At 34.2% G+C, this 23,539-nt stretch overlaps 1 protein-coding gene across 2 annotated transcripts in view; it reads left to right on the top strand.

The window, feature by feature from the left end:
* Nucleotides 1–23,539, top strand: part of MSRA (methionine sulfoxide reductase A) — a 527,887-nt gene that overhangs the window by 106,674 nt on the left and 397,674 nt on the right. The gene's annotated exons all lie outside the window — the stretch shown is intronic.

Genomic DNA, 23,539 nt, shown 5'->3' with positions numbered 1-23,539 from the left:
AAAAACAAAAACACCATTATGGCCCTCACATATTCTGTGGTCTATCTGCTCCCCTTCTTGTGATTCCACACCCACGCCACCCCATCTCTTGCCTTTACATAGGCTGTACCCCAGTCTAGAATAATCTCTCACCTGATCTCTTTTGAACAGCTAGGTGACTGCAGCGATAGGTTTGGAGTCAGGAAAACTCATCTTCCTAAATTCAGATTCAGCCTCAAACTCTTATTACTCACTGTGTGACCTTAGGCATGTCCCTTAATCCTCTGTTCCTTCATCCATACAATGGGCTAAAGAAGGAAATGGCAAACCCCTCCAGTATCTTTGCCAAGAAAATCCCAAATGGGATCACGAAGAGTTGGACAGGACTGAAAAACGACCGTATGACAATATCTTGTTGCAAGATATTCTTGTTTTTGTTTTTTAAACCCCTAACTTGCAAGAAGTCTTTATGACTCCTGCTAGATTCTAAGGCTTTCCCACCTGAGAATTTCTTCCCTTATCTATGTATTGTCTCTTCCACTGGAATGGAAGCTTCTTGAGGACAGGAACTATTTTTATTTTTCCTTTGTGTCCCCAATACTTAGTACAATGCATGGTACAAAGTGAGTACTTAAATGTTTATCAGTTGGTTTTATAGGAGTGAAAATGTGTGTGTAGACATTGTAATGGAGTTAAGAAGCACATTCACCTTGCTTTTTGCAAGTGACAGCATAAGAAATGTCCAAACTATAACCCATCCGTTTTGAAGTAAGTTTGATTCTCAGAGATGGAACATATTATTGGAGAAGAAAGCTTTAGGAGATCCACTGGATGGGATCAGGAATATAAGGTGTCACCTGACCATACTATTTTACAGTGATTATTAGGACCCACATGGCCTTCCTGAGTATCTTTCTGATACAACACCATTGCCTCAGCTATCGAGTCTGAGAAAATGTAGCAAAGAGTTCTTATAGGGAGAACCAGATGAGAAGCTAAACTTGCCTTTCATAAGTACCTAATCATCTAATATTCTCTCTAGTAACTATAGCAAATTCCATTTTTATGTAATGCCATTTTAATGGAAATGCCAATTTTAGTAAATGAAAGTGAATAACTGGTAAAGAAAATTTGAATAATATTTATAAGCCTTTCATATGATTTTATTGAGGTCTTTTTTTTTTCTTCTAATTCTTTAGTAGAGGTGAAAAGAAACAAGGACATGGTTTATTTTTGAGCATTAGTCAAATAGGATTGACTTTTTGTCCTTAAAATTTTAGAGTAAATAACTGAATTAATTTTTTTGGTAAAATAAATACATTTTAATTACTTATCCTTGGTTTCTACTTATACCATAAAAAATAGTACTTTACTTTTAATATTCTGGGAAATGTCTCTGCTCCCTTTGCTTTTCTTTTCTTTTGGCATCAAGATAGTAGAATAGATAAAAATAGAGAAGGCCCTCTAAATCACTCTTTTCCCAGGCATAGATAATATGTAGTCCAGTTAGATTACTTCAGTCAGGGGCTGAGTTGTGACAGTAGCATATCAGGCGCTTTCTTGGACTGCTGATTCATGTTATTGGATCCAGCAACATATTACAACAATCCTAGACCCCTGAAATATGGAAGGATTTTTTTTCACTAGCTAATTTGACTATAAAGCAAATGTCTGCATTAAGGACTACATTTCCATTTATTCTATTATATTTGAAAATTGCCCATGCCTTTCTTTGAGGTCTGCCCCTATCCTGTCATCTCTGGTCACTACTGCCACTGCTCAATTTTTGTTCTGGTAGCAAATGTTACATTGTTTTTCTCTTACTGAGGTCAAGCCTGTTACCCATTTTTTTTTTCTGCCAGTTTTAAAGGGCTTAGCACCATCACCAAATTCCAGGTTCAATTTCTATCACCTCCATTATAGTTCTGTCACTGCCTAAGACTAGATCTACTGAAAAACTGGGGGGGGAAAGGCCTATAGGAATTAGAGCTAGAAGAGAGCATACAAATCATTCAGTCCAGTGTATCACTTTGCAGATGAGGCCATTGAAGCCTCACAGCTAGTTTGTGACAAAGCCAGGACAATGAGCCTGATCTTTTGACTCCCCACCAATAGTCTTTCCCACTGTACCACACTGCTACTGAGATAAGATGCATTTCAGCTTGCCAAGGCTTGTGCATGTCTCTCAGCAGTTCTGAGCCTTGTTCAAAGACAGGCAGAATGACTTGACTGCCTTAGTTAAGCACTAATTAGGTGTTTAGATTAGAAGTCTCCCTTTTTTGTGGCAGAAAAGATCAACTGATAGCAAATGTTTGCTTGAAACATTTGTGATGAAATCATTTTATCTGTTTAAAAACCTTGTTAAGTTTTCGTTTAGGTGTTGTTTTAGCAAGTTATATTCTGGCTGGAGTCCAAGAGCTTTCAGAAATAAATTCTAAGGAACTCTTTTGCTGAGAGTGATCTGTACCCAAGGCAGGCTGTAAAAGGTAGATCTGTTGCTAAGGTAACCATCTGAAAAATTCTAATGTATAAACCTTGGTATTGTGTTTAAATTTCATCAAACACCTAATCCAACAACTCTGCTAGAGATTACTATTGGGAAAGGAAAGCTCTCTCTCTTTTGAAAATAGCAGAGGGGAAAATTACTCCCTTATAACTTGGAAAAAGATAGTCAGGAGAGTTCACACTCTCAGGGGTTTAGAGATGAACCAACTGACTAATCTTTCTCTTTCTGCTAAATTGAATAGAGGGAAGGAAAGGGCCTTAGAAAGCCTTACTGAAAAGGGGAAGCAGTGACTCCCTATCTTACCACTTCTCTGTTAGCTTTGGGAGGCTAGATTGGGATAAAACAGACATAACCTAGAGCCAAGGAAACTAGTGGAAACATAATATACAGAGCTTAAACCACATGCAAGCTTGGGCTTTTGGATGCCAAATCTAGGAGGTTACAGAAAAGAGCTAAATATTTTTGTCTCTGAAACCCTGAGGGAAAAGAAATAATGGATTATGAATCATAGAATTTAAAGACCTATTTAAAAAACCTGAGCCTGTTTCTGTTTAGGGGTTTATCGCTTTACAATTTGTTGTTTAAGACTACTTTAGTATTTAGCTGTGTTAATAATTTTTTATATATGTTTATACATATACACATATATATGGGCATATACATATATACTCACCATACATATACACATATGTGAATATGTTTTTATTTCTATATTTAATACACTAGTAACTCAATCTTGGACAACTACAAGGACAGCCAAAAGCCATTTATTAAGACCAGGTGACTATGGCCAAAACACTATTGTTATTTGGTGGCATTTTCCTCCAGTAATAGACAAGAAATTAGGAACAGCTAATTTTGAATATCAAAGTTAAAAATCAGAATCAATTAAGGGACAGTATTAATGTTAGAGTTTCATGGGCCAATTTTGCTGCTGAAAAACTAATCATTCAAATTTAAATAGCTGTTGAAAGTATTATCCTTACAGAAATCCTGTGAGAAAGGTAATATTAATATTATCTCCATTTTATAGATGAGGGAACTGAGACTATGAGGTTAATTGACTCCCTCTCCTTTTCCCTCCTCTCCATTCTCTTTAATGTGAGCGCTCCCTGTAATGGTGTCTATCAAAACTCTTTCATTGACTGCCTATTCTTGTATAACTCTTAGCCACTTCCATTTGTAAATCTACCTCAGGGTATCCACATCATATTTATGGTACTTTGTTTTTCTTGATATTGCAAACATATGACATGAATAAATGTTCATTCATCTCAGTCATGTCCAATTCTTTGTGAGAATCTTTGTGACCCCATTTGAGTTTTTTCTTTTTTCTTTTTTTTCCCAAAGATAATGGAATCCTTTGCCATTTCCTTCTGCAACTCATCTTATAAATAAGGAATCTATAACAAATAGTATTAATTAAGTGACTTGTTCATCTACTAAGTGTCTGAGGCTAGATTTGAACTCAGAAAGATGAATCTTCTTGATTTTTGGCCCATCCTGGCTATTCTAACATGTGACTTGACAAATAGTAAATTCCAAAGCTCATATTAGATCGTCTGAACTCCATATTTAGCACTCTTTCCCCCATCATATATTTAGTTTGGTCTCTTGCCCTTGCCCATCACATCACTTCCACATTTATTGTATTGTATTATATTTGATTTTGTTTTTTTTTTTTTATGTAAATACAGATTTAAAGTTTTAATATAATTACAATAGCTCTGACTGGTTTCATTTGTATCAAGGAATACAAGAATATTCTGGGCCAATTGAGAAGTTAAAACAAAAATTCTATTATATTAGTGTTATATCTTAGAGATAATTGTAGTCTAATTCTCTCATTTTATAAATATAGATATTAAGACTCAGCTAAGTGATGTGACAGGCAGAAGATCACACAGACAGTGTCTCCTATGATTCTAGTTTCCATGTCTTTGTTTAAGATCCGTAACTCTGCCAATTCACAAAATGCCATGGGGCAACAGATTTCTTTTATGGGTTGAAGATTTCTTGAATAAGTTCTATTTTCCTGCCCAACTTGGGCAGGAAAACTTGGCAATTAGAAGGCCTGGTCAAGGTGAATAAAATTCAGGGTACAGAGTGGGTAAGGGAATATTAAAGTGAATTCCTGGTAGGTCTCCAGATTGATTATCTGAGGGATAAGAGAATAGGCCTATTACTATCCATCAATTTCTGGGGAATCTATTGTTTTTTTTTTTATTTATTTTTTATTTTTTTAAATTTTTTATTTAATAATTACATTATATTGACACTCATTTCTGTTCCGATTTTTTTTTCCCCTCCCTCCCTCCACCCCCTCCCCTAGATGGCAAGCAGTCCTTTATATGTTGGATATGTTGCAGTATATCCTAGATACAATATATGTTTGCAGAACCGAACAGTTCTCTTGTTGCGTAGGGAGAATTGGATTCAGAAGGTATAAATAACCCGGGAAGAAAAACAAAAATGCAGATAGTTCACATTCGTTTCCCAGTGTTCTTTCTTTGGGTGTAGCTGCTTTTGTCCGTCATTTATCAATTGAAACTCAGGTCTCTTTGTCAAAGAAGTTGGGGAATCTATTGTTGAGGAGCTTGTGGGATTATAGTCAAATCTGGTCTTTCTACACGTAAGGGCTCCTTGGGGTATATAATGCCAACCAATCATCTCCATATTTATGGATTACTTTGGTTGGTCTTGGGTATGCTAAAAGATAGCCTAAGGAGCATCCAATTTTCTCTCTTAGTAGTTAATTTTTGGAATTATAGGGTAAAAACTGAGTATGGGGAAAAAAAACCCCATAAGTATAAATTAAACAGAGAGCTGTGTTTTTGGTGGGAGAATGAACAGAATTCCATAGAAAGCAGTAGTACAGCCTACTGATGGTAGGAAGCATAGCATTGTAGATATTGTTTTATTTTTTTAGGCTAATGTGCCCTTTTTGCCCTTGAGGGTGGGGATAATATGCTATGAAAAAGTGACTATTTATCTGAAGAGCTACAAGTAGAGAGATTGTTCTTACAGTATGGACTTCACTTTGTATTGATTTATAAGAACCTAGAAAGAGTTCTAGCAGGTAAAGGGAGAAGGCCAGGTACACTTCCTTAGTTGTTTCTTTTCTAACTACTTTTTTATTTTGCTTATTTTTATTTTATTTATGGGTACTCAGGATATTAGTTTTCTAGATTACTGGTTAGTCTACTAGATTACTTATCTATTAGTGCCCATTGGTTGTTGTGACTACCATTAGGTTGCCATAGGATCTTTGGATACTCCCTTAGTCTCTTTGGGAAAAAATCAATTCCTTAAAGTGATTGGGTTTTTTTTCTCATTTAAATAGAAAGGGTTTATAATTTTTAAAAATCCAATTACCAAGAGTTACAAATATTTTAAGAAATTAAAAAGGAAGAAAGAGGATTATATAAGAAGCTTTGAAGTTCTGTGACATACAGTATATTGTTTTAAAAAATATCTAAGGCTTAGATATTTTTTAAAACAATATACTGTATGCCTTCAATGCAAAATGCCTTCAATGCCTTCAAATGAAAAATTAGACCCTGTAATAATTAAATTTAGGAGCTCATATTAATCTGGAGCGGCCTTAATCACTTATATCTCTCCAGCCCCCAACCATATATGGGCAGAATAATTTTCCTTAGTGTGAAAATAACCCCATCTTTAAAAAGTATACTATTTTTGCTGCATGTGAATGTGTCTTTCTTGATGAGCATATAATAAAATAAACATAATTCATTTATTTCAGAGACTGGAAACAACATATAGAAGTAGCATTCAGTTTACTATTTCACTGCTGATATGGTGCCCACATAATATATTGACTTCTTGTTTCATACTTTGAATATTTCTTCAACTCTCGCTACCACCAATTTTATAGAAAAGGGATATTTTTTTCTTCCACTTAATTTCTACCCTGTTGAGTTACCACTGGTGGTGGCAGCAGCAGGCCAGTAATCTATTTGAAGCCACTCTTCTATGTTTCTTTGAGATCAGACCAACATAGCAGCTCAATTTAATATTCTTATAATATGCAGGTAAATTTGTAAAACTAATATTTTCCCATTTTTCCATATTTGAAAATTTAAAAAATATCATATAATAAGTGTGTTTGTCTAAGATAAACTTTTTTTTGTGGGGGGGGAAGAGGAGACAGTGGGACATCAACATAAATTATTGCAGTCTCTGACTGTTCTTTGTCAGGACTGATTAGCTTTCTATCAGTTTACTTATATAGAAATAGGTCTTTTCACATAGGTTTAGCACCAGCTTGGAGGAGCAGCATGCCACTTATTCAATTTAAACTTAATGTCAAAAGTTTATTTTAAAATAAAGTTTTATTTTGTCATGGAATTGCAGACTTTGTATGTTTGAAGGAATAGTTTCAATGCTATTTGTGTGTGTGTGTGTGTGTGTGTGTGTGTGTGTGGTGGCTGTGGGTGGGTGGGGGAGTGCCCTAATCAGACAGATAGGACATTGATATAAAAATAGTACATCTAAATTTTAAGAACATATTTGACAAGGTGTCTCATGCTATGTTTAAATAGGGAAATGTAGAATGAATTTTAGACATAGATAAAACTTGTTATTCTTGGAGGATAGTCTCTAGAGGAGTGTCCTAACTTTGTGTCCTTGACCTTGTTCTGTTAATATATTTATCAGTGATTAGGATAAAAGAGAAGGAGACATATTGGTTCCATTTTCACTTAACATGAAATTGAAATAGAAATGCGTTGAGTCCTAGAATCTCAGAATTGGAAAGGGCCTCACATGTCACCTATTCTATTTCCTTTACGACATATCTGATAAGTGGTCTCTAACTTTTGTTTGAAGATCTTGGCAATCACTCCATCCACCCAGATCACTATCTACGGAGGAGCTCTTGTTAGGAATTTTTTCCTTGTATTAAGTCTAAATTTTTTTCTTTGAAACTTTAATCTATTACTGTAGTCCTATCCTTTGAGATCAAGAAAAGCAAGCTAAATAACCCCTTTCCCAGCTGCAATCAAATATTTAAAAACAACTATTTTGCTCATTAAAAATCTCCTCATTTTTGTAATCAACATGTCTACTTCCTTCAACTGATGCTTTGATGGTATCTTTTGGAATTCTTTTACCATATTGCTTGCCCTCTTCTAGACTATCTCTAGTTTAGCAGTATGTTTTTCAAAATATTGTGCCCACACCTGAGTGCAATGCTCTAGAAGTCATTTAACTAGAACTGAGTATCATGAAACTATCACTTCCTTAGTCTTAGATATTACAGCTTCCTCAAAGTATCCTTACGTCACATTAGCATTGTTGGCTAACATACCATACCATAGATCACATTGAGTTTATAGTCCACTAAAACCTCCAGATCTTTTTAAATTAGATTGCTGTCCAGCTAGTGCTCCCCCATCTTGCACATGTGAATTTGGTTTTTGGAATCCAAGTCTAAAATTATATTTCATCATAAGTGAGTCAACTCAACATTTTAGCCTGTTATGATAATTTTTTATCTGCCTCTGTTATTTCATTTGCAGGTAAGTATTTAAAAATTAAAAAAATATATACATGATATACTATTAAATACGTTTAAGTTTATTTTACATTAACATTTTCCCCCATAACTTCAGATAATCCACAAAGCAATAAATTATACCTTGTGTCACAGAGAGTATTAAGGATAAAAATGTGATCATCTGTGACAGAGATTACAGAGAGATCAAGAGTAAGGGGATTGAGAAAAGACCATTGGAATTAGCAACTACAAGATCACTGGTGACTTTGGAGAGAGCAGTTTTGGTTTAAGCATGAGGTCAGAAGCTAGAAGGTAAGAGGTTAAGAAGAAAGTGACTAGAGAGAAAGTGATGACACCTATTTTCTTTCACTTTATTGTTTATTTTTCTGTTAGATTTGTCAAGACTTCAAAGGTATACATTTAGGTCCTCTACTGTTATAGTTTTGTCATCTATTTCTTCTTGTAATTTGATTAACTTGCCTTTAAATTTCAAAATGTTTTGCCATTTAGCACAAATATATTTGTACTATGCATATTTGTATATATCTATATATAATATATATACATATGTAGAATGTTGATATTGATTTATTATCTACAGTACCTTGAAGCAAAATATAGTTTTATTATTTTTCTGTTTTAATCATATGTGTTTTTAAACCATTGCCAAATTCACATGTGCAAGATTGATAATCATTTGCCTATTATCTTCAATTTGGCTTTTATCTTTATTGTTCTACCTAACTATTCTATTAAAAAATATCCAATATCATCAGTACATATAGTGAATTTTTCTCAATCTTTAGTCTTCTTGACTCAGCATGGCATTTTATGTTCTTGACCATTTCTTATTTTTTGAAATTTTTCTCTTCTTTAGCTTCCATGATACTTCATTATCCTGGTTTGAAAACTACTTGTTCTTCATATATTTCTAAATACTTTCACTTCCTCCTCTTCATTGACTCCACTTAGTTGTTTCTGTCAGTCTTCCTTAGAGGTCAATCCTATGCTTTCAGTTCTTCAACTATCACTTTATGCTGGCAAATCCTAAAACTATATCTCTGCTTTACTGGTAGATAGTGATCTGGGTGGATGGAGTGATTGCCAAGATCTTCAAACAAAGGTTAGAGGACCACTTTTCAGATATGTCATAAAGGAAATAGAATAGGTGACATCTGAGGCTCTTTCCAATTCTGAGATTCTAGGACCCAACGTGTTTCTATTTCAATTTCATGTTATGTGAAAATGGAACCAATATGTCTCCTTCTCTTTTATCCTAATCACTGATAAATATATTAACAGAACAAGGTCAAGGACACAAAGTTGGGATACTCCTCTTAAAAAAAAAAAACAAATTTACAAATTCTGTTATCCAACCTCTGTCATCATATCACCAAATCCCTATGGGATGTATCCACTTGGATATTCCACTATTATTGTAAAGTGAACATAATCAAAACTCTATTCATCATCTTCCCTATGAAATTATATTCCACAATTTCTAGTTTCTACTTGTAATACCTTCATTTCTCTGAAAACCTTGAAATCATCTTTGATATTTCCCTCTCCAATCACCAATAATTCTTTACTTCATAAATTCTCTTCTCTTTGTCCTGCCTTCATTTTTACTGCTACCACTTTACTCCAAATTCTCATCATTTAATGTCTGGATTCATATTAACATCCCACTGGCATTCTTGGTTCTAATCTATCTATATTCCAGTCTAATACATACTTTACACTAATGTCAAATTTATGCTTTCAAAACACCATCTTTATTTTGTCACTCTTTTGATCAAGAACACTTAATGATTCTTCATTGTTTTTATAGCAATTTCATACATTTATCTTTTACAGAATTTTGTCTAAGTCATAAGACAAGGGTAAATAACCCGGGAGGTTGGCAACCTTTTCCATTGGTGTGTGTATCAGTAATTGTAAAAACACACCTTGGTTTTTCAAGTCTCAACTGGAAAACCTTTAATAACCACAAGATAATGGTGTAGCTCCATTAAAGTCTACTTTGTGTATGCTTATCATTTTCTGTGAGTCTATGCATGGATCTTTCTCTGTATTTCTGTCTCTCTACATCTGTGGAGATTGATGTATATGTCTGTCTTTTCTTCTTCTTTACCCATCTTTTTTTCTGTGTCTCTATCAATTTCTCATACCTCATTTTAAATTTCATTTCTCTCTCTTTTAACTGTCCAATTCCATACAGCTAAAATCTACTTTTCGTTATTTGTAGTATTTCCTGAAGATCTTTATGTATTCTTGTATCCTTACTTGTATCCTTAATTTAAAGATAACAAATGGACTAGTTTATTAGTTTGAAGATAAAAGATGGGATATTTTTTATTTCACTAAAGGGAAGAAAAGATTCTTAATTATTTTTAGTCATAAGCAATTCACTTTATATGTGAGCTAGGAATTGTTGATAGAGAAAAGTTTCCATATCCAGCACTATAGTGTAATCTATGATATCCCTAAAATACAGTCAGTCTATCTCTATTTGAATATTTGCTGTGACAGTAGCTCATAACTTCACTTGGCAGTACCTTTCTTTGTTGGAAAACCCTATCTGATAGTATACTTTCCACTAGGATGCACACCTGTAAAAACATATAGAACACAAAATACCTTTGTTCTGATAGATGAAGTGAAGTTGTTTCAATGTAAGACTTAACATGAAGATATCAAAATATAATTAATCTATGATCCCTTCCCTCATTTTTATTCCTTTTCTAATAGTCTTTCTCTCTCTCTCTCTTTTTTTTTTGAGTGATCCATTAACTTGTGAATATTGCTTTGAGTAAATTCTGTGAAACAATTTGATTCAATTCTATTACTTACTAAATACCAACACTATAAAGGACTTTGGTATTGCAAAAATAAATAAGTCATAGGCCCTGCTCTCAAGAAATTTAAATTATAATTATAACTAATATTTATATCACATCTTGAGTTTTATGAAACAATTTAGCTATATTAGCTCTCAAACTTTTCTTTTTGTGTTTTATATTCTCTGTTCAATGAGAATGATCAGTTATTCACATTTTGACCAACCACTCACCCCTCAAAAAAAAAAAAAAAAAACAACCAAACCTATGGCAACCAGAAGCACACTACACAAGACTAAAGAAATAAAGCTTATGAGGAAACCTGGATTTAATGTACAGTTGTCCTTCCACATTGTGACTTTCCCCATTATGGTTTTGGCATAAAAAATTAGATGGGAATTTTTTAGGATTTGTGGAAGCTTCAGACAAGTGAAGGTCAGCAGATGACCCAGAGTGTATGGGAAAATGTTTAACCCAAATTTATGGTAAAGTATTATAAATACTCCATAAAGAAAAAGAAACAATTCAGACTTCTCTGGTACAAAGGGAGGGCCAGAAATTTTTACTCAGATTTTCTAGATCTTAAGGGTGCCGCACCCCTGAAGCCCAGCCATGTAGAAGGGATAACTGTACTTGTAGCACATATTCTAGAGTTGCTCTCTCAATACCATTCATATTAACAGGCTGGTACCCCAGAGGTACCCTAAGTGTTCTAGAGAAGTCTTGGTATCTTTGTATATTCCCAAAGTATGTGATCTTCATTGATTATTAGTTGTTATCAATCAGCCATATTTAATTTCAGAAGGGGCTATTTACTAAAGTGATTGAATAACAATAAAATCTATCTTAAAGCTTTGTGATATACTCTCCCACCTAAATATATATATACAGTACAGGGGAAAGTGGGCTTAATTGTGGATTCTTTGTAGCAAAGGAGTAACTCATGCCTCCTGGTTAATAGAAGTCCTTTATTTCTTTTCATAGAAAACTCTTGAAGTGCCTCAGAGGCACTCTCTTTGTTGGGTTCCTTGTAGAGTTTTGGGGAGTCTTAAGCTATTCCAGATAGTCTGATATTCCAAAATCATCCAGACTTTTTGAAATTTAATAAGGTGCTTAAAATTCATAAGATGCTGATGGCAGAGATTGAGACTTCTCCTTGCTCTCATTTTCTAGCTATTCTGTTTTAAGAGTTTAGCTAGATTGATTTTCTCCTCTTTGCTGTAAGACTCTAGAATACTCAGATTCTGAGCTGGCTTGCTATTTTATATATGACCTTGTGGACTTGACTGAATATTCTCACCCAGTGAGTGACAAGTTCCTGTGAAGTATTACTCCCTTGTACCCAGTGGCTTTCAAGGACTTCTCATACTTTGTCTAATGCCTTTGATTGATTAATTGATTCACCAGTGGCATTTTTACCTGCTTAAGGTAGTTGATTAAGTAGGGTGGGGTGATTCACTTATTCAACTTACCCCCATCCTTACAGATAGAAAAAGGACATTTTTTTTTTTTGATTTTAGAATACTGAAAAAAATCTATCAAAAATGACCAACTTTTTATTGCAGGATAAGATTCATTTTATTTAATTCAAGGATATTCAAATAAATTAGATGAGTATCAACTTTTTTATTATAAGTTATACTCTAATATTTATGGAGGACATCATCTATCTATCCATCTCTCTGTCTAGTACCATCTTTAATAACCTCAAAGGCTAAAAGTGACCTAGATCAAATGATCTTGATCAACCCATACCCTTAGGCATAGCAATGACAAATTATCTAGGTCAGACAGCTGACTTTTTTTCCCTTCCTTAAAAATCTCTAGAGATAGGAACTCAATAACTTTTCTCTACATGCTAATCATCTTCCATTAGCCTTTATCCCTGATTTTTTTTTAATTGAGCGTCATCATCCTTTCAATCTCTTTATATGATGAGAGTGCGATAGGTTTTCCTTCTCCTTTATGCAATCTGGAACTCAGTCATGACAAACTTATCTTTTCTGTGTCTTTACTTTGTTATCCATAGATTTTCTGATATTTATACATGCAAAAATTGTTGGGTAGAACAAAGATCATTCTGTTAAGTATAGAAATGATTCTTTAGGTATGTTTAGAGCATTTTGAGATATCTTTAAAAGGTATATTTTAGAGCAGGACTTCTTAAACTTATTTCACTTGTGACTCCTTTATGCATGAGAAATTTTTATGTAACTCTGATTGTATAGTTATGTAAAGTATATAAAATAACCATGCAAATCAAACATTTATTGATAATAAATCATAATTTTGTAACTTCGACATTTAATCACAAGACCTCATATGGGATTGCACCCCCACAGTTTAAGAAACTGGCTTTTAGAGAGCATGATATATTCATTATAGTATTCAATTAAAAAAAAAACCTATCTACTGTATTAATGATGAAGTGTTTTTATTAATCTAACATTAAATTATAATATTTAGACACATTTTCCTCCCTAAAATAAAAATGATGTAAGTTACAGTGATTACTAGTTCTTGTTTAAATGACTTAAGATATCCACAATATCCATTATACTTAGAATGAAAAAGAAACCTAAAGTTCTCATTAAATAGAATGTATACATGTGAGGCAATAAAGCTGTAAAATATTTTCTTAGCATCTTATGCAAAATAACTTATTTAGACATTAAAAAACTTATTATAGCTAATTATATGTTCATCGCAAACACACAGAAAACACATATCCATTATATGTCATATTATCATGTATTAAATTCTTCATTTTATTTCTTCCAGGTAGGATGTGGCATTTCATTAAAGAGGGGGCATTTCTTCAGTGACACTAGTGGAATCATCTTCATTAGTTTCATTTGATTTGTATTTAGGGACTTTAGTACATCTTTATATAATAAGATAACCAGAGCAAATTTGTTAGTTTTGTAAACCTCTGAAGTTTTAAAGTTTAGATAACATAATGGTGAGGGGGCTTAATTCCAAGAATTTGTGGTGATGATTGTTGTTGCTATTGAACCCAACAATGAGTTATCTGTTAATTTTTGAGTCTTTATAATTCCTTTTATATTTGCCAGTGAACTATTGGGACAATGTAGTCTGAATTAGTGTCAGTTTGATATAACTATCTTATAAACTTTGTCTTCTGATGTGACTTTCATAATTTTGCAGAGTTTTGTCTTCTTCCTGTTTTTTTCACCTTTAGCAGCTTCCAGGATACCTCTGGTTATAGTCACTATTATCAGTGATTGAGAGTTTGGAAGAAATCTTAGTGATCATCTGTTGTAATCGCTTATTTTTTTTTTTTAATTCTGGACTAATTTAATTTTCTTGAACTTTTTTTCTTGTCAGCAGTTTTTTCTTTTGTATTGATTAGAGACAACATTTCTTATCTCTGAGTTATTTTCAGATTATGTTTTTCTTTTCCCTTTTCACAGTTTTCTTCTCTCTTTTCCCACAGAAATATAATTTGATAACTAATATGTTGGCATTATCAACAGTAGAGTATTCTTGCAATAGAGTACTTCTTTACAATCTTCTTCCTTCTTTCTTCTAAATACTCAGTTTGTGGAAATAAATATAAACTGCTTGCATTTTTGTTTTTCTTCCCGAGTTATTTATACCAATTCAGATATAATTGAATAATTGAATTGTGAATCCAATTCTCCCTGTGCAACAAGAAAACTGTTCAGTTCTGCACACATATATTGTATCTAGGGTATACTGTAACCTATTCAACATATATAGGACTGCTTGCCATCTGGGGGAGGAGGTGGAGGGAGGGAGGGGAAAAATCGGAACAGAAGTGAGTGCAAGGGATAATGCTGTAAAAAATTACCCTGGCATGGGTTCTGTCAATAAAAAGTTATTAAAAAAAAAAAGAAAAAAAATACTCTGTTCTTTCAGATGCAATATGTAACTGTAATGAGCTGAGGCTTGAGTTGATGCACTGAGGTCCCAAGCACGTGATTAGCCCATACTCTATTAATATATATGCTTGGAGAAAGAATGGCCCCACCCACTCCTTGTGCAAGTCCTGATGTGTTGTATAGGAAATGACAATTTTGGTGGGTAGAGGCAGGGGAGGGAAAAGGGAAATGGAAAGAGAGACTATTGGCTGGTTTCTTGACACAGCTGCTCCCATTGCTATCATCGTGGCCTTCCCTTCACCTCCAATGCCCCTTTCACCTGCAATCCCCCTTCACCTCTGCTGGCTGGCTTCCTGTCGCAACTGCCCATATTGCTATTGCAATCTCCCTTCATCTCAAAAAGAATAAAGATTGAAGATTTTCCCCTTAACCTGAATTCCTGACTCTGGCTGATTTTAAATACGGGGTCATCACATATAACCATGGCCCATCAGTCCTATAGTATTATCTAGTCTACTAAGGCTTCTTAAGAAGTTGGTCAGTAAGCATTTATTAAGTGCTTATTATGTGCCAGGCACTGTGCATTAACATAGTGAATTATCTTGGGGATACTGGAAAAGGGAAAAAGCACAGTTATCTCTATTAGAGTGGGAATGTCTTTATGATTAAAAATGTCAGTTAGGCATTTTTTGCCTGAAAAATGCAGTTTTCCTTTCCTTCATTGGTTGGTTTTGTATATGAGTTTCCTTAGGAAACTCAGCGCAGCAACAACTTCTGGCCTTTATCTTGTAGCACTTTGATCTTGGAAGCCACCAGTCTGTGTTTAAATCCATTATAGATAGTCCCCTCAACATACTTAAGACCTTCCTCTGGTTGTTTTAAAATTATCTTGGCACTATGCAATACAAACATTTTTCTACTGAGTGTAGTTCTAGATAATGAATGTTTTTCCTCTATAAAATTTATTTTTTAATAGAAGTTAAAGTTATTTGTAGAATTTCCATAGGTCTTACAGGATCAAACATTTTGATTAAAAAGTCTTAGAAGATAGTGAACAGCTTTATTTACTATAATAGTTACTTCAAAGGTCCTACTTTTTGGGCTTCATGTACATGTGAAATTCATGAAAAATAGTGGAAATACTTGTAATTACAGCCTATTAAACACACAGGACAAATATTATATTTACATATATATGTGTGTATATGTGTGTGTGCATGTATGTGTATATATTGTGAGAAAGAGAGAGTTATGTAGAGGGGAGTGCTTTATATAGAATTTGTATTTGGATTGCTTTATTTTTCAGTTAGTTCCATTCTCTAGCCAATCAGGTAGGAAGCTTAAATATGCAAGTAACTAGAAGTGATAGGGGCTTGATTAAGCTTATCTAATATATAAAAAGATGGTGACTTATGAATTGATTAAGAATGAAATTTAATGCAACATTCATTTGAGCCACCAAATCACCAATTCTACTTTACTTTTAACTTTTCAGTCATGTTGGGATGGTTAACTCCTCAGTTAAGTCTGTGAACTCTCCATTGTCACCTAGCAGGGCAGGAGGAGCTAATGCTCCCTAAAGATTAAGGGCAATTAGATGGGCCCAAGAGAAAGTACACTGTTGGACAAATAACATAGTCCAAGTTGTGATCAAGGAGAGTAAAAGAAGAAGCTCAACAAAACCGGTGTATACTTTATAGCAGGATCCTTAATCTCAAGGTGAGAGCTCAGGCAGAGGGGGAAGGGGCGGGTGTCAGAAGTCAGGGAGTGAGTGAAGTGTCAGAGAGAACAAACCAGGAAGGGAAGTAATAGGCTACCGTGAAGTGACAGTGTGTTCCAGAATCGCCTGGAGGATGTCATTCTTTTATGGCATCAGCATGCTAGCCATGCCCTCTGCTTGCTGCGCTGTGTGACAATAATGGTACGGGTCCTGATGCTTCCTAACATTTTTACAATTTTTAAAGCTTTGCATAACTCAATTTTTGTATCTTTATGTATTTAGGTAGAAAAATTATTGTAAACATTCTGTAGAAATACAAATAAATCTACTAGCTTTAGCAAACTCTGCTTATTTCTCATACACACACACACACACACACACACACACACGTATATATAGGATTTTCCACAGGTCACATTAAACATTTATTCCTTATCTGTGCTAGCAAAATCATGTTATAGTTCTGAGTAGATCTCAGTTTTACAAAATAATTCTAAGAAGGGAGATTTTCTTCCTTGTTGTTTTATTCTTTTTTATAAGAGAGGAAAAATTGAAATGTTGTTAACTCTTTGATAATTCTATCTACACATATATATTTATTAATCAGATGGCCTGAAAGCAAATGGAGTGTTGTATGCAAAGAGGGGAGGAGTGGGAAAACTGGGAAAAGTTGAAAGTAAGATTCTTGAGTCTTAATTGGAAAAGAACATCAGAAAGCCAAATGCTTTTAGAAAAGGGACACTTCATGGAATAATTTGTCTGGTATGGCATCACAGTTTGTTGTGTAATTTCAGTTCTGTTACTATGGGAACTTGCTTTAGTGTAGCTGTGATTGTTAATCAGGATTTGCAGACCCCTTTCATCAGTAGGCTCTATATCCTTATGGATTAAATCAGAGTTCTCATTGACAATGGCATAGATCAAACATTATTGCCAGAAATAAAATCCTGCCAGGCTTCCTGTTATTTTCCTCACTGTTACCAGAAGTTGCAAATGCAGACCCAAATCTTAACTTTTACAAGAAAATCAATCAAGGTTCTTCTTAGTTTTTCCGACATTTCTAATTACTGCAGAATCCCACTTGGAGAGAAAGAATTATTTCCTTTAAAATAATCTTCGATATGTATGAAAAGGACACACCAATTTATGCTATCACAAATGAGCTCTTGAAAAAAAGAGTTTGTTATTTTAAAATGATTTCTAATCTCTCTTCCATCAGTACTTTTATTTGTACTTTAATTTTAGTTATTTAATGAAATCCTTTATTCTACAAGTAGCAAAAATCCTTTTTTTAAAAAAGAGATTTCCCTAAATTCTAACCTGCAGCCTTCCCGGATGAACCCCAATTTCTGGAAGTAGTACCGGTAGATGCCAGAAGTTTCAAACCACCTCTTGGACATTAATTTCCTTCCAGAAAATATTAAAATACCCAATTATTTGCTCATCCCACCTAACTTAAGATCTGAAAGCATCTTTTGGCCATATTATCATCAGAAAATTAAGGACCTTTAGATATAGATATAGATTTAACAGTGCCAGCTTATGAATGATTTTGAGAAAATTACTTTAAAAATATGGAACCTGTAAAGGTCTTATTTCAAACTACTCTTTTTCAGATATTGTGTTTCAGTTTAACTGGAATATGTTATCCTCTATTCTTATCCTGCTTTCTTCCTTTTTTTTTTTTTTTATGTCTTTGTTCATATTTCTTTCCTTCAAGATCCAAACCAGGAATAATCTTTTTCATGATCCTTCTTCTACTAGATGCCAGTGATCTTCTCACATTTCTCATATATATATATATATATATATATATATATATATTATGCACACATACACACACATATATGTTTGTTGCTTTGACTCTCTTCTTTAAATTTATGGCATTTTCTCTTGAATTTGGGAGGGTGGCATTATTAGTAGGGGTTGAGGTTGGTCAATCACTTGGGTTTGGGAATTCTGAGCTGCAATAGGACTAAAATTTATTGAATGTTTCCACTAAATCCAGTATCAATATAGTGAGTCCTCTAGAGCAGAGGGCCATCACCAGGCTGCTTAAGGAGGGACAAATAACCTAGATTGAAGGAGCCAAAAAGGTTAAAGCTTCTATGCCCATCAGTATTGGAATTGGGTCAAGTTACTGTGGTGATTATACTTCCAGCTTGGATGAGACAGGGAGATCTAGTCTTTAAAAAAAAAGAAAAAAAAAAAAGAATAAAGATTGCGTCATATTTGCCTTGCATCTCTAGCACCAAAATAATGCCTTGCACATTGTAATTGATTAAGAGAATTTGTTGAATGAATAAATGAATGAGTGCTCAAACTTTTTCTATGTAATATGGAATGAGTACAGATAGATCACTAACAATAGTCAATCCATGCCCTAATTTCTAATTATCCTATTTAAGGCAAGCATTTTTAAATAATATAAGAGTTACATTTAATTTTTGTGTATTCAAAATATATTTAGAGGATGCATTATTCAAACATTAGTGTGGAAATAGTGCTTGCTCCTACCCTCTCCATGTCTCCCCACCCCCACTATATTTTCCCTTTCTCCTGTTTTTTCTCCTTTTCATCTTTGCATATGCCCAACCCCCATGTATAATTCTGATTGGCTAAATTAATTCTGCAGCATCCTGCTGTGAATAATTATGTTGATCCAGTGTGTATTCTGATGCCTTTTTCCCCCCTTTGCTTAAATTATAATGTGACAATTGCAGCTCACAGCTGGCTCATCAGAGGTGGGCAGTTTGGGAATTGGCACTGAATGTGCCTCTCCGTTAACTCCCTGCCTTGATTGCTGAAGACAAGACATATGTAAACCCGATGATTATTGCCATTTTGGTGGATTTCACAAAGATTCTTCTTTTAAATATAAAGCTGTCGTATTTGTTGTGGGGGAGGGGAGGTAGTAAGATTTTTCTCTACCATCCTCCCTTTCCCTTCAGACAATAAATAGCTGTCAGGCTGATGTCAAGGATGAAATTATAGGTGCACATGGGGCCTTGATTACATTGTTTTGGATAGATTGCTATTAGCATACTGAAATGAAGTCTAATTTTTCACTGACGGAGCTGAGTCAAAACTCGAATGACACTAGCAGGGGATATCAGCTATAAGAAAAGAAAGCTGTAATATGAGCACCTGTTCTATAGTCTGAGTCAGTTTTCAGCTATTTAAAGCAGATAATAAAATAAAAGAATGAATGCTTTAGAATATAGTGGCTGGAAATGGAAGATAAATTGGTAGAGTATGAAACAAGACATTCAAGTTAGATATGGTTCTTTGTGAAATTGCTGAGTATACTTTGAAAAGAAATTTCGAGTGTATTTAATCCATTTTATTACAGCTTCTCATTCGTTTATTATATTTGTGTTCCATGGCTGGAAAATGGACTGTAGGTTATTTTTTTTTCCTCTCAGTGTTTGCATAATTCATTTTCTATTGCCCAATTCCCCAAGCATGTATCCTCTAAAGATGCATGCTGATTATCATCTAATCTGCAGGGCAAGTACCCTGGTTGTGTTTTTATTGTTTACAAATTCTGATGATATGAACACATTGCCTGTTCATTTTGGAAATCTTTAATTTTATATTCTGGAAGTTTTCTCTCCTTTCAGTGTCTTGAGCATATGATGCCCCCTATGATGACAGTTTTATTAGGCATATATGTATTACATTAAATACTCTTGTTCTGCTGAAGTGGGGGGCTAAGGGAGGTAGAAATTCAGCTACAAATATTGGTCTTTGAAGTATTTAAGCCACATGGAAAATGGTTTTTATTTTGACCGCTATAATTTTGAGAATAACATAGTAAAGAATCCTAGATTTGGGATTCTGTAGGACTTGGCTTTTAATCCCGGTTCTGCCACTAAATGTCTATATGTTTGTAGGAAAGTTACACCATTGAGATGGATCTCAGTTTACCCCTCTATAAAATGAGAGGATTCCACAAGATGTAAAAACTCTCTTCCATTTCCAAAATTCTATGATTCTGTTGATAATTTAGTGAAGGTGTGTAATGTAGGGGTTGTGGTGTATACAGGCAACATAGTCACTTTAAGATCATTGATAAAAAGCTGGAAGCAATATTTGATGCCAGCTACTCCATTCTCTTCATTTTATAAATGAGAAAAAGAGGTCACAAGTACTGCCTTGTGAAGATTATGCAGGTAGCAAGTGACAGAACTAGTATTTGAACCCGGGTTTCCTGACTACAAATGAAATGCTTTTTACAATATTTTTTTCTGTTTGAATGAAAATCTTTCAGTATTTGCCTATTATCTATCAGATAAACATTTGGCATTCAAGGTCATCTACAATCTGGCTCTAGCCTGGCTTTCTAGGAAAATCTCACAGCTCTCTATTACATATACTGTATGGTTCTAGTCAAATTGTATTACCCCTCTAATCAACTTTATTTATTTATTTATTTTTTGATTTTCAGGATTTTTTCTTCTCAATTATGTATGTAACATAAATTACATTTACATAACATTACAAAATGTAATCACAACTTTTAAACTTTTTTTTTTTTTTTTTACAATTTTGAATTCCAAATTCTTTTCTATCTTCCCTCCCTTCTTCCATCATTGAGAAAGCAGGTGATTTCACATGTGCAATCATGTAAAATATATTTCCATATTAGTCATGTCGTGAAAGAAAATACAGACCAAAAAACCTAAGAAAAAATTAAAAAAAAATAGCATGCTTTGATCTGTAGTCAAATTTCATCAGTTCTTTCTCTAGAGGTCTCCACCCAATTTTAAAGCTATACTATCTTATATCCTTTGCCTTTGCTAACTCTGTTCCTGGAATGGACTCCATACTCTAACTCTCATCTTACCCCTACCTCACATCTTTGGCTATTAAAGTTCATCTCTTTGTCATCTAGTTGAAGAATCACCTGCTCTTTTAAGTCATTCCTGATATGTTCAACTGGAAATGCTCATTTCCTCCTTCATTTTTTTATAGTACCTTGTATCAGTCTCTCTTTTGAATTTAATGTCTAATTTGCATCACAATTTTGTATTTCTCTTTTCTCTGATTTTAGATTGTAACCACTTTGAAGACAAGCCTGGAATTTTTTTTTTTTTTAATCTTTATCATCCCCCCTTGGAGAGTAAAGTTTTTTTTTTTTTTAAAGCATTTTAGAGCAGTAATAGAATACATAATAGTAAAAGAATACATGCTTTAGAATATAATGCATAAAAATGAAAGATAAATTTTTGGAATATGAAGTGACATTCAATTTAGATATGGTTCTTTGTGAAATTGCTAATTGTACCTTGAAAGAAGGGTGGCTGTAGTCAAATTACTTAACCTCTTTGGACATCAGTTGTCTTCAGTAAAATGAAGATGTTATATTAGATGATACTTAAATTACTTTCTAATTCTAGATTCTACTTTCCTTTCAGTTCTAGATCTATGATCCTCTGAAACTAGCACTTCACTAAAGAGACTACTTGCTATTAGATAATTATGTAATGTGCTATTATTTTTGGATAACTTTTTGTTTCCAGCATTTGTCACCAGCAATGTTCATAGCTAGTAGCAGTGGTCATTACTCTTTATTTTCTGCATTTTGTATTCATAGATTATTGGAATATTCAAGAAGTATCTGGTAGATGGGAAAGATCATTTGACACTATTGGAGACTGAACTGAAATTCCCTGTTTCCTAGCCATGTATATTGGCTGATCATGTTATTATCAATAAATTCCAATTAATCCTTATTACATCTAGGATCAAATAGAGGTTTCTTTGTTTCATATTTAGAGATTTTGATAATCTGGCTCTAACCTATCTTTCTGATCTTACTGCATTATGCCCTTCTGTGTATGCTCTAAGGAGGAGCTAAATTTGCCTTAATTTTTCTACATTTTCTATCTCTCTCTCTCTATTTCTCTATATACCTATCTACAGATATAATCTTACTCTATATATGTACATATAGTATCTACAATATCTATATATCTATTTTTTGTATCCTAGTTCATCTCCCATCTCCATATCTTTGTATTGTTATCCCCTGAAATGTGCTCCTTCATCTCCTCCATCTCTTTCCCTTCTTGGTTTTCTTCAAGAATCAGTTCTAGCACCACTTTTTATATAAAGCCTTTCCAGATTCCCCTAGCTGTTGAACTTTCCTCAAAATTACTACATTTATATTTTGTATGTACATCTGAATACGTGTGTGTGTGTGTGTGTGTGTGTGTATGTGTGTATACATATAACACCTTTGTAGCTCTGGCGTTGACACTGAACGAATGAAGGAGAGTCATATATAGTAAGGGTGTATTGGATGCAAGAAAGAAGTATTCCCTAGGCAACAGGAGCCGCTCGAGGCTTAGCCTGAGAATGACATAGTAAGGTCTGTGAGGTAGTAGAAATAACACCCTTTGGGTGGCAGATAGAAGGTGGGCTGGAGAGCGAGAGCCTTGAGGTAGGAAGACGAAGGGAGAGGCTATTTCAATTGTTCTGGTAAGAAATAATGAGAGCCTGACCCAGGATGATGTCTGGGTCTCACTATGTGGAGCTGAGAGTCATCTGTGTAGAAATGATGCTTGAACTGGTGAGGGCTGATGGGATCATTAAGAAAGAAGGTATAGAGAGATAAGAGAATGATTCAGAACAGTTATAGCCTACAAACTAGTAAGGGATCATACGGCCATCTATTTAGAACTAGAAGGAATGTTAGTGCTCATCTGTCCTAATGCTATAATTGGACAGATGAGGCCCAGAGAGGTTAAATGGCTTTTCATGTAAGTAGGAAATGTCAGAGCCAGAATTTGAACCCAGGGCCTCTTTCCATTGTACCTTGTGGTGTAGCCAAAAAAGCAAGACTATTAATAGTAAAGTGTGGTGAATTCCCAAGTGCAGGAGGTTTGGAAGCAATCTACTATTTAGCCAGATAGGAGGCCTAGTGGACGGAGCATCTGTGTTCAAATCTGGCCCCATATACTTACTCTGGGCAAGTTAGTTATTAACTTCTTCCCACCTCAATTTCCTCAGCTACAAAAAGGGATACTAATACCTCCCAGGGTTGTCATAGATCAAGTAAGATATTTGTAGGGTGCTTGGCACAATGCCTGGCATATAGTA

Source organism: Antechinus flavipes, chromosome 2 (genome assembly GCF_016432865.1).
Source record: "Antechinus flavipes isolate AdamAnt ecotype Samford, QLD, Australia chromosome 2, AdamAnt_v2, whole genome shotgun sequence".
Lineage (NCBI taxonomy): Eukaryota > Metazoa > Chordata > Mammalia > Dasyuromorphia > Dasyuridae > Antechinus > Antechinus flavipes.
Note: the sequence above shows the minus strand (reverse complement) of the source record. Positions and strands in the feature narration are given on the sequence as shown.